Source organism: Typopeltis vanoorti, chromosome 22, assembly GCF_054136105.1.
Source record: "Typopeltis vanoorti isolate ZY-2024b chromosome 22, IOZ_Tvanoo_1.0, whole genome shotgun sequence".
Classification (NCBI taxonomy): Eukaryota; Metazoa; Arthropoda; class Arachnida; order Uropygi; family Thelyphonidae; genus Typopeltis; species Typopeltis vanoorti.
This window is the reverse complement of record NC_143570.1, coordinates 79,008,295-79,022,845: the sequence shown is the minus strand read 5'-3', so window position 1 is coordinate 79,022,845 and position 14,551 is coordinate 79,008,295. Positions and strand designations below refer to the sequence as shown.

At 35.6% G+C, this 14,551-nt stretch overlaps 1 protein-coding gene across 3 annotated transcripts in view; it reads left to right on the top strand.

Annotated features, from left to right (window-relative positions):
- Positions 1 to 14,551, top strand: part of LOC150094509 (S-formylglutathione hydrolase) — a 144,971-nt gene that overhangs the window by 106,024 nt on the left and 24,396 nt on the right. The window lies entirely within an intron of this gene.

Below are 14,551 nucleotides of genomic sequence, written 5' to 3'. Positions count from 1 at the left end.
AACAGTAAGAATTGACCTTTGACTTGGCAAACAAGTAACATATCTCTTTTTAAATCAAAATATAAGACAGCATACCAGACTTGTAAATTTCATAATCAAGGGAGCATATGCTATTTGATATACACCACTTCCATAGTACATTTATGAGGATATCACAACATTTGCTCCTTAATTTGAGAAAACTAAGATCAGAACCTGGCTTCAACACAAGGAATCTTTATAAGTGAGCTGAGAGGCAAAAGTTTTATTTCATCCTAGGAACTATAGTTTCTCATCTTATATCCAAGCAAACAGTCACAGAACATACAATAAAGATGGGCTGTTAGTTTCACAACTTAGTTCATTTGGTTGTATTCAACCAGCCAGGCAAAACTGAAACAGTAAAGCTGCTTTTAAATCCAATAATTTAAATATCTTTTACTCCTTGGAAATATTAGTAATTTTTCTCATTTTTAGTACTGGGCATTGTGCAACTTATAAATTATTGTCAGTATTTGGGCTACTAGAGGAGTTATCACTTCATAGCATGTAGCTTCTCAAATGAACTTCACCTTCCCAAGGTGTAGCCTGTTTTCGCAAATGGGGCTCTAGTGTATTTGAGTATTGCTGCTGAAAGCAGCATACCTTCTCTATCTGGTCTCTTCAAGAGCAAAGGCTCCTCCCTATGGCGGAGGGGACCTCCAAGTAACTAACCATTTTCATTCTTCCCCATTTTCTTTGATTTTCTTCCAGTATTCTTTGCTCTACTTCTCTTGAGTCTTTTTAATTTTCCTTTCTTCCAGGCCACCATCACTGGGATCCAATGCCCTGCCACAGTGTTTGCTGTGCATTGCAATTCATGCATATCTAGAAAGGGGGATCCTGGTAGTGTTGCACTACTTTGGCCTCTGCTTCTATAGGATAGGCAGTCCTGGATGGTCCAGCCAGGATCAATCGACAAGTGGACTTGCCTGTGAGGATCAACAGTGTTGCAGTAAGTCTCTCACCCTCGTGGTCTGGAGTCAAGAACCAATGCTTGATAAAGCAATGACTGCTCCCTCCTGAGCAGTCATTGCTTTCTGGTCAGTGGCTGGCCATGTATGCCTCTGTGGAGCTCTGGTGCTGAACATAAAATCTCTTGAGCATGAATTCTTCATCCTAAAATGTTTCAGGTGTCTTAAAAAAATTCCAATCAAGTACTGATACCATAGATGCATCACTTGATGAGAGTAAGAAACAAAATAAGTGAAAGTACCAGTATAAATGTACAGTGTTTTCTCATTGTCCATGCAACAGGTGAATAGCTAATAGGAAAATATCACCCTTTATTCAGAAAGGTTTAGGACTGGCAGCATCTCTCAAAACAGTCAAACTGCTGTTAATATCTTTGTGTAAACATCTAGTCAGCGACATGTGACTAGAAGCTTGCATTTAAGTTTAAATACCAATTACAGTGATACTTCATAAAACACTAAACTCTTCTAGAGGAGTGATAATCAGAATGGGATCTCCTTGATCTTCCAGATGAGGAGATATGTTCAGAAATAACAGATGTGAGGTGCATCCTGATACATAGCAGTGGTCCATATTCTGACAAGGCCATCCTCCTTACTTTTGATACACTTAAGCCTCCAACATCTGCCTACGTAGGAGATATTTTGGCTATCCTGATAGACTGCTTCTCCCTAATCCACTAAGATGCTTTAAATGTTAGAAATATGGGAATGCCATAACTGCCTGTCGTGATCTTCACCTGTGCACAATGTAGTAATAAAGAGCATAACTCTCTTGCCCTGCAAAGACAGCTAAAGGTGTCAAACTCGTATGTCTATTCTGCTGTGATAATTTAGCCATACATGAACTTTATGATTGTGGGCACTTCTCTGTAGAGTGCATCAATCACATGCCCCATGGTTTCAAGTCCAGAAATGGTCCCATTCAATGAGAATCCATTTGTCAAAAAAAAAAGAAGAAATCGCAAGGATAAACCACCAGACATTCCCACAAAAATAATGGATACTTTGTTATCCACTGAAAGTAAATGAAGCTTATTAAATGAGGTGTTAAACATTTTTTTCAGAAAAAGAGATTGAAGTGGCTGTCCATACTTCCCCAAATCCTTCGATAAATATAAACCTGACACGAGTAAGTCTCAATCTCTCGGAAATTGGACAAGTCTGCAAAGTCAAAACAATAGGAACATTTTTATGATGGAACTGTTGTGGGTTTTTACATGAACTCACAACATATTTAAAACCCTTATGACTAGCTGAGAAGTTGTATTCCTTTCCATTATGTCCAGCTTAATACTGATCTGGAAGCAGTAACAATTTGTCTATCCATGGGATTTTTTATTACAGTATATTCAATATATTTACATAAGAGATAAATGAGATGGAACTAGATAATCTTATATTGCAACTGCCTGAGCTCACTGATGACATGGATGACTTTAATGAACACAATACTCTGTGGGTTAGTGCCACCATGATTGCACGAGGTCATATCATTGAGTGAATGATTAATAATTGTGACCTCTTCCTTCTTAATAATGGAGTCCTTCATGACTTATTTTTAATGCTATTAATAACACCAAACCCATTATTTTATAAAAAGATGTTTTTTTAACTTGTTTATATTTCACTGAATTTCAAATCAGCATCATCATGAGAGCACAACACAGCATGTATATGCAACAGTAAGTGAAGCAATACAATTGTAATGGACAAAAGATCTCAACTCCTATTTTTGGCTCCCTCTAATGTTGCAGGGGGAGGGGAATTTACAGCTATGTGGGAGTTGCTCTTAAGTTAACAGTCTCCCAAATTTTTGGCAAATTAATGCAACGATATTTGTTCAGGTTAGGAGAATTTTTCATAGCCATGGCTGACTCAGATCAAAAAGAATTTCTCCTAACCTGAACAAATATGGTTGCATTAATTTGCCAAAAATTTGGGAGACAGTTAACTTAAGAGCAACTCCCACATAGCTGTAAATTTTTTTTCCTACAACATTAGAGGGTGTCAAAAAATTGGACTTGAGATCTTTTGTCCATTACAATTGTATTGTTTCACTTCACTGTCATATATACATGCTGTGTTTTGCTCTGATGATGCTGATTTGAAATTCAGTAAAATATAAGCAAGTTGATAAAACTACTTTTTATAAATTAATGCATTTGGTGTTATTAACAGTCAACACTTAAGCTTATCTGTTAGATTAATAATGGAGTCATTACTTCTTCCATATTTCTACCTACTCATTCTGCAATAAATCTGCTTCCCTGCTGTTTTTCCACTGCTCCTGTGCAATGTTGAAGTAAACATCTGTGGAAGCAATCATTTACCTGTTATTTGCACTTTGTCTTCACAGGAATCATGTAGAAGAACATGCTGACTAGAGTACGCTTTACCAGAGTACTTTTTTGGCAATCAAACATCTATCAGTGAAGTATGTAGTAGATTGTATTGTTCAGTCAGCAACAGCTGTGATTCCAAAAACATCCCGATTTCCACTTTATTGGTGGAACCCAGACTGACTATCAGCTAAAAAAGATCAAGACAGAGTGTGGGGCATATTTTATAGATATCCTACCACATCATATTTAATAGCTAAAAGCTATAAAACTATTAAAAATGCTAAAAACATGCTTAGTGCCAATGCATGTTATTTTACACATTGGAGTCAAAAACAATTCAAAGTTGGATCTTTGAAGATTCCAACTTCCAAAGTTGGAGTCTTCAAAGATCCAATTTACTTCATTGATTAATCAAGCATTCAGTGCAAACACTGTTTGGGATTAAATCTGGAAAATGAAAGGTTGATATAAAACACACTACCTGTCCACCTTGGAACATAATGGATTTTATTCCTAATTCCAAGGCTGTTGCAAACACTTCAGGAGAAATTTTGCAAGTATCTCAGTAATCACTTAATATTCTCCTGAATTTTTAATATTTAAAACGAAACAGAGGCTAAGCTTTTCTACTAAGCTAGACATACAATCAATTGTTTATTAAGGAGGAGCTAAAACGTTGTCTCACCCCAGTGCAATAGGTCCTGATGACATCTATTATGAGATGATAAAACATCATCTGTCATCTTTTATGAATTTCCTTCTCTTTATATACAAACTGAATGCCTATAGAAGAAGTGTTTCTAGACTTGGCATAAATTACTGCTATCCTAAAACCAGGATACAAAGCAAACAATTATCGACCTATTACTCTAACCAACTGTCATTGTGGGATATTAGAAAAAATGGTTAATGCCAGACTTCTTTTGTATTTAGAAGGCAGTGATCTTCTCTCCACTACTCAGTGTGGCTTTCATAGACATTATTCAATGCTGGACCACATGCTCTGTTCAGAAATGTGTAAGCAACGCATTCCTGAAACAAGAACTTCTGGTTTCCATGTTCTTATGACAGCCTAGAGATACATCATATCAAAAGACATGTATAACCTAGGTTTCAGAGGTGCTTTCCAGTATTTATTAAAACTTTGTCTAGCCAAGTTTTTCAAGTCCAAGTGGGAAGTATGCTATCTGAGATATCATCAAGAACAGGGTGTTACCTCAGGCTCTATCTTAAGTGTCACATCTTACTGTCACAGTTAACTTAATGAACGGCATCCTCCCACTGCAGGCAGTGCTTTATATGTTGATATCACAATTTTTGTCACCCCTTGTAACATAGGAATAATTAAAAGACAACTTCAACAAGAAATCGATCTTGTCTGGACATGATCCAGAAGTTTTTGCTATAAGTAATGATTTAATGCAAAATGTACACCTACCAACCTACTTACCTGAATTCCCAATAATCCCCTGCATCTTTTTGTAACTAGTTCTCCTTCCATACATACTGCAATGGTTATCTCTCCTCTTGTCAACTCAGACCACAATCTTCTGCATGTTTACAGTCTCATAGAATACCCCTACACCTAACCTCATGTCCTTTGGCACCATAAAGAAACCAAATAGAGTGACCTCTGTAACTACTACTCTTCCTTTCCATGGTATGACTATTGCTTCTACTGTTCTGACCCAGATGTCTGCACTGAGCAAGTCATCTATGCTGGCATGAAGGTGTTCATCTCTCATTTCATCCAGAATTCCTGTTTACTTTCTAAGCCCTGGTTCAACAAAAGATGTATAAAAGCAGTTGAAGGTGAAATCTCGCCTTAATGCAAGTTACTTTTATCAAGAACTCTAGCTTCACACTCAGCCTTATGTAGATGCATGCAATAAATGTAAAACAACTATCAGCAAATCCAGATTCGGTTTCATAATGACCGGTAGCAGAAAACTTTCCCCTTTGTCTAAACAGAAGTAATGGACCAGAAGCAGTGCCTTCTGGTCCATCACAGAAGCCATCGGATACAATTTCTGGTCATCTGCACTTCCACCTCTCTCTCCCATCCAAATGGTACTACTGTTTACAGCACCCAAAGAAAAAGCTGACCTCCTAACATAACTCTTTTCTTCTAACTTCTACATAGATAACAAAGGTAAATTAACTCTTTCCAGCAACCAAGCACTGTATGGTTGCTGGAAAGAGAGGTGTATTTTTTCTGAAAGACACATAAGAATAATATTAGACAATCTGAACAATTCAAAGCCATCTGGTCCTGATGGCATTGCTCTCTGGAACTAATGCTTGCGTCTCTTCAATCTTCTATACTCAGCTGCCACCTATCCCATCTCATGGAAGCAAGCATATACCCAACCCATTCTAGAAATTGAGGAAAAAAGCCTGCTGTTCAACTCCTGACCAGTTGTCATCACCTCAATCCTCTACAAAATAATGGAGAAAGTTATCAATAGTCAACCTTTTCACTACCTAGAATCAGACCATTTCATCAGCGTCCACCAGTATGGATTCTGCAGATGAGATCCATAGCTGATATCTTAGCCTATATCACCCACCACTGGACGTGTACCATGCAAAGATTCAGAGAAATGTGTTGTTGCTTTTGACATTTCCAAGGCTTTTGATCATGTTTGGCATCAATGCCTACTTTGCAAACTGCCTTCATTTGGTTTACCTGCCACCTGTGTAACTGGTAGCCAACTTTCTCTCTGGTCATTGACTGAATGTCATGGTGGATAGAACCCTCTCTTCAAGCTTTACCACAAGTGCAAGAATGCCTCAAAACTCCATGCTTTCACCTACTCTCTTTCTCTTATACATAAATGACCTACTGTCAATCACTATAAATCTTACAAATCATAACTTTGCTGATGATAGCACTCTTTTCATCCTGCTCTGTTGACAAACTACGTGGTTCCCAGACATGCCTTACATCAAGGTCATATTCAAACAGTGCCTTAAACACTGATTTCCATACTACCCTTAAGTAGGACAAAGGATAACCTGCTCGCCTTCAATGTCTCATAAATATGGTCCTGCCTTTCCTCTTGCAAAAAATTTTTAGCTCATCTTCCCTTATCCTCATTAATACATCATCACTATACAGGATGAGTTATTGCCTTGGACTGCCATTTACCTCAAACCTCTTCTAGCACAAACATATCACATCAGTGGCTACCTTAGCCTCTAAAAAACTAAGCATTCTTTTCTGCTATTTTACACCCACCTAGCTACTAATCTATAAATCCCAAATTTACCCATCCTTAGAATAATGTTCACACATTTGCAATGGTGTACCTAAAACCTCTTTAAAAATTATTGCTGTCCAGATGCTAGCAATTTGGCTCATAGATGACCCATCCCTCACAGGTTTATTTCAGTCTCTGTCTCACAGACAAAATGTTTCAGCTCTGTCTCTCTTCTACAGGTTCCATCATCACTGCTCCAGTGAATTTAAAAACATCATTCCTCCCCTTGCTGTTGGGCATGTTAAAACAAGAGTAGTATCTGCCGAACATCTCTTTTTAGTATAATTGCAAACACATTGAACCTGCTTCTCCTCCTAATTTATTTTATCTACCTCTGTCCTCTGGAACAACCTTTCTCATAATGTGTTTCCTAATAATTTCCAACTCCAGCTCTTTATGATAACTGTCGATAGATTTCTTTTTTCTCAATCCTTATCTGCACCTCACACACAGCACTGATGTGCTATTGGTTCTTGTACCTCTCGTGTGTGGGATTAAACATAAAAATAAATATATAATAATATTATAAAAATCAAGTGGATATTAAATCTAGCATTATTTCAAAGCCAAATACAGAAACTATAAAAGTTTCGTATGAAATTTGATCAGCGAGCTTACAGGAATACACTTGCCATTATTTATGAGTTGCCCTAGCCGGACCTTATAGGAGACATGCCCACTACTATGACAGCATCCATATATTTGCCGCCTATTGGTCCATTTTGATAAGGTTTCACTGGCCTGACGGCTGTTTCAAACTGGTTGGTTTCATCAGAGACCAGGCAGAAACTTTAAGAGAGCAGAAATTCTCAGTACTAAGGAACTTGAAACATCGGAGAGGTGTATTTTTCATAAGCAGACTCTTCGTTAGTGCCTGAAAGTATTTACTAAAATAAAGAGCCAAGACGCTTCACCTTGGCAATGCAAAAATTATAAAAATCAATTGGATATTAAATTCAGCATTATTTCAAAGCTGAATAGAGAAACTATAAAAGTTTCACATGAAATTTGACCAGAAAGCTTATGAGAATACACTCGCCGGTATTTAAGAGTTGCCCTAGCTGGACCTTATAGGAGACATGACCCTGTGACAGTGTCTGAGAGTTTGCTTACGAAAAATGTACCTCTCTAATGTTTCAAGTTCCTTAGTACTGAGAGTTTCTGCTCTCTTAAGGTTTCTGCCTGGTCTCTGATGAAAACCAACCAGTTTGAAATAGCTGTCAGACCAGTGAAACCTTATCAAAATGGACCAATAGGAGGCGAATATATGGATGCTGTCATAGCATGCATGTCTCTTGTAAGGTCCGGCTAGGGCAACTCATAAATACCAGTGAGTGTATTCCCATAAGTTCTCTGGTCAAATTTCATACGAAACTCCACCACTCAATCCACTTAATGTTATGCTACAAGAAACTGGGGAGGCAAGGAATCTTGGCATATTGGTGGATAGAAATTTGAAGTTCAGAGGTCACATAGTAAAAGTTGCAAATACAACTTAGAGGATAATTGTGATCTTGAAGCAAACCTTGACATATAAGGATAAGGAACACATTTTGCCTCTTTCTAAAGCTTTGATAAGACCACACCTGGATTATTGTGCACAGATTTGGTCTCCCAAGTTCCAAGGGGATAAAGAAGCTGCAGAAAGGGTGCAAAGAAGAGTTACAAAAATTATATCTGGATTATGGGATTTAGATTATGAGGACAGATTGTGAGTATATGGATTGCAGACACTGCTTAACAGGAGAAAGAGGGATGATATGATAGAGGTCTATAAACTTTTGAATGGGTATTATAGGATAGCGTCTCATATTTTTCATTATATTAAAGGTGGGGAGAGAACATGGGGACATCCATAGAAATCAAGTTTGTTCACGGTCAAGGAAGGGTTAAGAACTAGGTTTTTCTCTCAAAGCAGTGAGTGAGTGTTAATAGTTTGCCTTTAGGGGTAGTAAAAGTGCATCTAGTGATTGAATTTAAAGGAAGGTATGACAGCTAGTTTGGGTGATTTATAGCCTACCTTGATGAGTCCTTGACTCCCTGAGGTCTCAGATAATAATAATAACAGGCAACTTTATATACTCTTGGTACAGAGAGGAGGAAGATGATTTTTAGTAGAACATTGAAGGGTAGCAAAATTGTATTTTTTTAATATTCTGGCTATTTTTTCTGAAATGCCTTGGACATATGGCATGATAGAATTACAAAAATTTTTCTGAAAATGTCAAGGATAGATGGAGTGTTTATTTATTATTTTTTTTTAATACTGTGGGAACTGTAGCCATTATATAAGAAGATGTGGTGTATGTGATTAAGTTTTGCTGTAAGAGAAGATTACTAAACAAAGGTTATAGGCTCTGTTGGTTAGTGTTTTAATAATAACATATTGTTGAGAGGGGAGATGATAAGAAAGTTTGTTACACTACACAGGCAGATACATTCACAAACTATCACCTCCCTTCTCAACAATATGGTATTATTAAATAGCAGGTTACCATTGGGTAGGCACACTACCAAGGTGTCTAGAAAGGCTAGACTATTATATAGTTTCTTTTTGCATGGTAAACTGGAGTCTGAAATGAAGACTATTGAGGAAAGAATGTATCTCGGCCATGAGGCCAAATAGAGAATACATCATCAACATATCTTAACCAGATAAAATGCTTAAGAGGTTGAGTCGAGAGATTTTAAGCCCCACCAAAAGCTTGTTACTCTCATACATTCTACTAGAGATCATCTCCCTCCCCCCCTCTCTGCCGTATATAAAGCTTGCTGTTCCTGCAAGTTGACCTGTTATGGACAGACAGGAAGATCAGCCAACATCTGCATGGAAGAACACAAAAAATACATACATAGTCATGACTATGGTCAATCAAGCTTTGCCATGATTTAGATCACATTCATAGAATCAATTGGAAAAAGACTGCTGTGTGGCATTGTAGTAAATTTAAAAGAGACTATTTTGGAATCTGCAGTATCTGTCAAAAATCAACCTAATCTACCATATGGTTGCATAAAACTTCCTAAAATATGGGAAACGCTAATACTTCGAGATTCCAGTTTACATCCTAGGCTGCCGACAGAGTACACCCCCATCTAGTTAGGACTCTAGTTAGTCTTGCATCCACATCTTCTAGTTTTGTGTGTGTTGCACGTGATTTTCTAATCCCTGATGATGATGCCTCACTGACCAAGATGAAATATTGAAAGATTTAATTAACATTTTAATCCTTTCCTAGTGGTTTCACTCCATTAAGCTTCTGGCATGAGTTTCTTCGAGCACTTTAGCCTTAATACATGGATTAAGTCTGCAATTAAATTATGGCAGTCTAGCATGTGCAGGGTTTGAACATTGGTAGTTGTTCTTGCTCAGCTCTACTTAGGTCATAGTCATCCCACATACTCTTTCCTGTTGAGGATGACTAACCTATGTATGAGTTATGTGATTCCAGACTCTCCGTCCTTCATTCAAATTCGCCTATGAGCTCAGTCATTAATTTGGTCAATTTTAATCTCAGAGTATATAGCACAAACCCTTATACACTCATGTAGATTTTATCATACTCATGAAATGTCATACTGGTTTTTAAATGTTTACTAAGTATTAATGTTTACCATCCCATATTATATACTTATTTAACTTATTGTGTATATGTTTTTAAAAAAACCTAGTTATATGCATTTTATGAACTTTTTCATACTTATTTTAACATGCTTTATACTCATGTTTTACTACATTGGTTTTTATTTGTTCGATACCATATACTTCTAAGAAATATTTTATTTTTATACATAGATTTTAATCCTATATATGTTGCTTATTTATATTACGTGTTTTGGGCAGCATGGTATATGGAATTTTATGACTACAGAGGTCCTTGTGCCGTTAAACCCAAAAACAAATAAGCTGTATGTCTCATCTGCAAGTACTTTCATGATCAGTGTTCTGTTGAACCATTCTTAAATCTTTCACTTTCTTGCAAAACTAAGAACATCAGCAGCTTTTAGTCAATATCCATGTACTTCCAAAGTTGTCAGACCAGCTGGAGCAGAGCATTCTCTGTTCTCTAGGATAGCCTCCCTCCTTTTTTTTTCCCTTCTAAGACTGTAACCTTCAACTGTTCAAAAAGAAAAAAAGTCAACAAAATTTTTCTCTTTTACATACGCTCACCACCAATGTGCTATAGTTCTTACAACCTTTTGTTTGTGGATCAGATATAATTGGAAAAAAAATAAAATAAAACAGCAAAAGAATGAATCCTTTCTTTTAGTGTTGCACTGTGATCAGCATTCATTTTAGAAATTATGGACTTTACAACCGTGTTATAAATAACTCTTTTAATTTCCTGATGTTTCGATCTTCATGTTAAGATCATCATAATCCAGTTATTAATAATTACCGGTTAAAGTGAATAATTCCTAGAGGAGTCTGGTAAATATAATAAAAACATGTTTATAGGTTTTGTATATTGGTTTTCATTCTCAATAAAAATTATAACAGATTAGGTTAGTTAGTTTATAATGAAAAAAGTATGGAAAGTACTTCTTTGCACTCAGTGAAATCAGAAATCATTATAAACTAAACTAACCTAACCTAACCTTTATCAGTTGGAAATCATTATAAACTAACCTAACCTTTATTGGTTAGGTTAGTTTAGTTTATAATGAAAAAAGTATGGAAAGTACTTCTTTTACACTCAATGAAATCAGAAATCATTATAAACTAAACTAACCTAACCTTACTTTTATCAGTTGGAAATCATTATAAACTAACCTAACCTTTATTGGTTAGGTTAGTTTAGTTTATAATGAAAAAAGTATGGAAAGTACTTCTTTTGCACTCAATGAAATCAGAAATCATTATAAACTAAACTAACCTAACCTTACTTTTATCAGTTGGAAATCATTATAAACTAACCTAACCTTTATTGGTTAGGTTAGTTTAGTTTATAATGAAAAAAGTATGGAAAGTACTTCTTTTGCACTCATTGAAATCAGAAATCATTAATAACCTAAACTAGATATCGCATAGCAAACCAGAGTAGTCGTAGTTTGTGTGGGCAGATTAATGGGGATGAAAGATAAACGTTGTTGTGTGCCAAGCTTAATGATTGAGGGCAGATAAATCAGGGAGGAACTGATCAGTGTTTTTCTCCATTGATGAGGAAAGAGGTACAGCAACAATGTTTATCTATTATCCCCATTCATCTGCCCATAACAATTTTTATTTGTTATCCCCATTTATCTGTCCGCAATCATTAAGCTCGGCTCGGCCCACAACAACAACGTTTATCTTTCATCCCCATTAATCTGCCCACGACAAACTACGACCACACTCTGGTTCGACATGCGACATCTAGGTTAGGTTAGTTTATAATGATTTCTGATTTCATTGAGTGCAAAGAAGTACTTTCCTTACTTTTTTCATTATAAACTAACCTAACCTACCTAAGCTGTTATAATTTCTATTGAGAATGAAAACGTATAAACATGTTTTTATTACATTTACCAGACTCCTCTAAAAATGATTCACTTTAACCGGTTAAAGTGATCAATTCTCGTAAATTATTCACTTTAACCGGTAATTATTAATAATAACCAGATTTATCACTTGAACCATAACATATATAAGGACAAGCTGAGTTACATTACACACAGTAAGCTAAAGAAACAACCGGTTATTCTACTGGCATGCCCTCTAGTGGAAAAAAAATTACAAATTAATTAATTATTTAGAAACTACATCAAAACTAAATTCTGTTTAAGACAACATGAGAAAAACATTCTTTTTTATAGATGGTATTCTTTCAGTAACAATGATGTCCTATTTTTAACATTACAATTGTTATTTTTTATTTAGAATTCTGGATTATCTACAGTCCTGTTTATAGTTAACTCTTAGAGAGAAAGGTTCCATGGGTAAAATATGTGCCTTCCATATGTTTGGGATTTTTAAACTATCATTATTGTTCAGGTTGGGGTTGTTAATAAGAATCTTACAGGCTTCCTTAAATTTGCGTTCATACCATGCTTTGGTGTGATTTAATGCAAGGAATGATGTAAACAACTGATGCTTTTCCAGTCACTTCTATGTAATGTGTTCAGGGCATGATCAGAAAGGCCAGCTTCACCATAGTTATTATATTTAATGTGTCATTTATGTTCCTTTTATCTAATAGGAATTGTGTATCCTGTTTCCCCTATATATGGTATATTATAGGTGCAATAAATACAGTATACTCCAAGGTGGGCCATTGGAAGGAGTGAGTCTTTGGGTGAGTTGATTAAGCTTTTTAATTTTGCAGGAGGTTTAAAGGTGGCTTTGAGGTTGTATTTTTGTAGTATTCTATTTATTTTATCTGATGTCCCTTTAATGCAAGGAATGGTTATAGTTTTATTGTAGTCTGGTTTATCTTTGTTTTTTATTGAGGTCTTGTAGAGAATTTTGTTAATAGTGAGATGTAACCATTTTTTAGAAAAGTATTGCTGATAACTTTAAAAAGAATGAAAATAAGGGAAATTTCTTATTGTTACAGAATCTCATAACTGAATGGAAAGGTGAGGGAAATGCAACAGATCAGAATGTAATTTTGAAAGGAGCAGAAGCAAAAAATCCACCTCATGTCCAAATGGCAATTGTTCCTTCTGGTCTAATCATATGGGGGTGGCAAGGTTTTTCCTTCCTGAAACTCGAGTTTATTCATCCTGTAAACCAGCCAATAGAACGAACGCGCGCGTGCACACACACACACACACACACACACAATACACTGGCCTCATAGCCTGAGTTGCTTTTGCTGTAAATCCAAATCTACCAACCAACACTTCTGGTCTGATATCTTTTTTTTTTCTGCTTTTGACCTTTGCATTGATGATATAGCCTAGAACTAGCTAGTTTATTTTCTTTATGGTCTATATTAGAAAAAAAGTAATATATGTTATGAAAACCTCAGTAGGAGAGATTAAATATCAAATGATTTGGATTTACAAAATCTATTTTCTTTGATTATTACTGAGTAATTACAGTGAATATTTATAATTATATTATAAATTTGGAAAGTTAAAGTAATTCAAATTTCAGGAAGTGATTCATGAAAAAATGATATGAAAATTTCCTGGCTAATAAATCAGTAAGCCTTTTTAGAGAGCATAAAGATAAAGGTATGAACGTTATGTCTAAAAGGCATAAATCCTATAAAAATTCTTTCCATTTCTGATTACTTTCAGAAGTGAACAGATTTTTACTTGCAGAAACTCATTTTTTTTACCTATAAGGTAGACAAACTGATGAGCAGAATGCACAGTTGTGCATACATGCATGTGTATTCACACACAACTATTCACAGAACAGACTACTGTTTTACTAACTGCACTATCTTGGTTTATCAAAACTAAATTATTTTTCCATACCAGACCAGTAGGTGTAATATATGAAATGGAAAATAATAATACCGTATTTTTCGATAGATAATGCACTCGTTATCTATACAAAAAAGTCTAAATTCATTAAAAATGAACATGTGCGGTATACATTTGAAAGGTATGAGAGGTAAATCAAATGTAATAACAAAACTAAGGTAGAAGTATTACTTAATATTTATTGAACATTACACTATTCAAATCCAAAAAATTCTTCATCAGACTTCATATTGAACCCCATCCATATTCCCAAAGTGACAAGTATCAACTCTACAAGTTTTCTCTCAGAAACAAATGAAATTTAGCTACTTTCGCTTCCCAGTCTCATGGCCAATTTTGTCCAACACTAGTGGAGGAACGCACACTTAAATTGTTTCTCTTGATAAATCCAAAATCCCAAGATGGGTAGGCCTTGAAATCTTTTATATTATCGTTTTGCGCAATTCTTTTTGATTCCTGCAACACATGGACAGTAGATATTCTCGTACCTTTAGCTCTTTCACTACCAACCCAATCAAACAGTTTTTTTTCT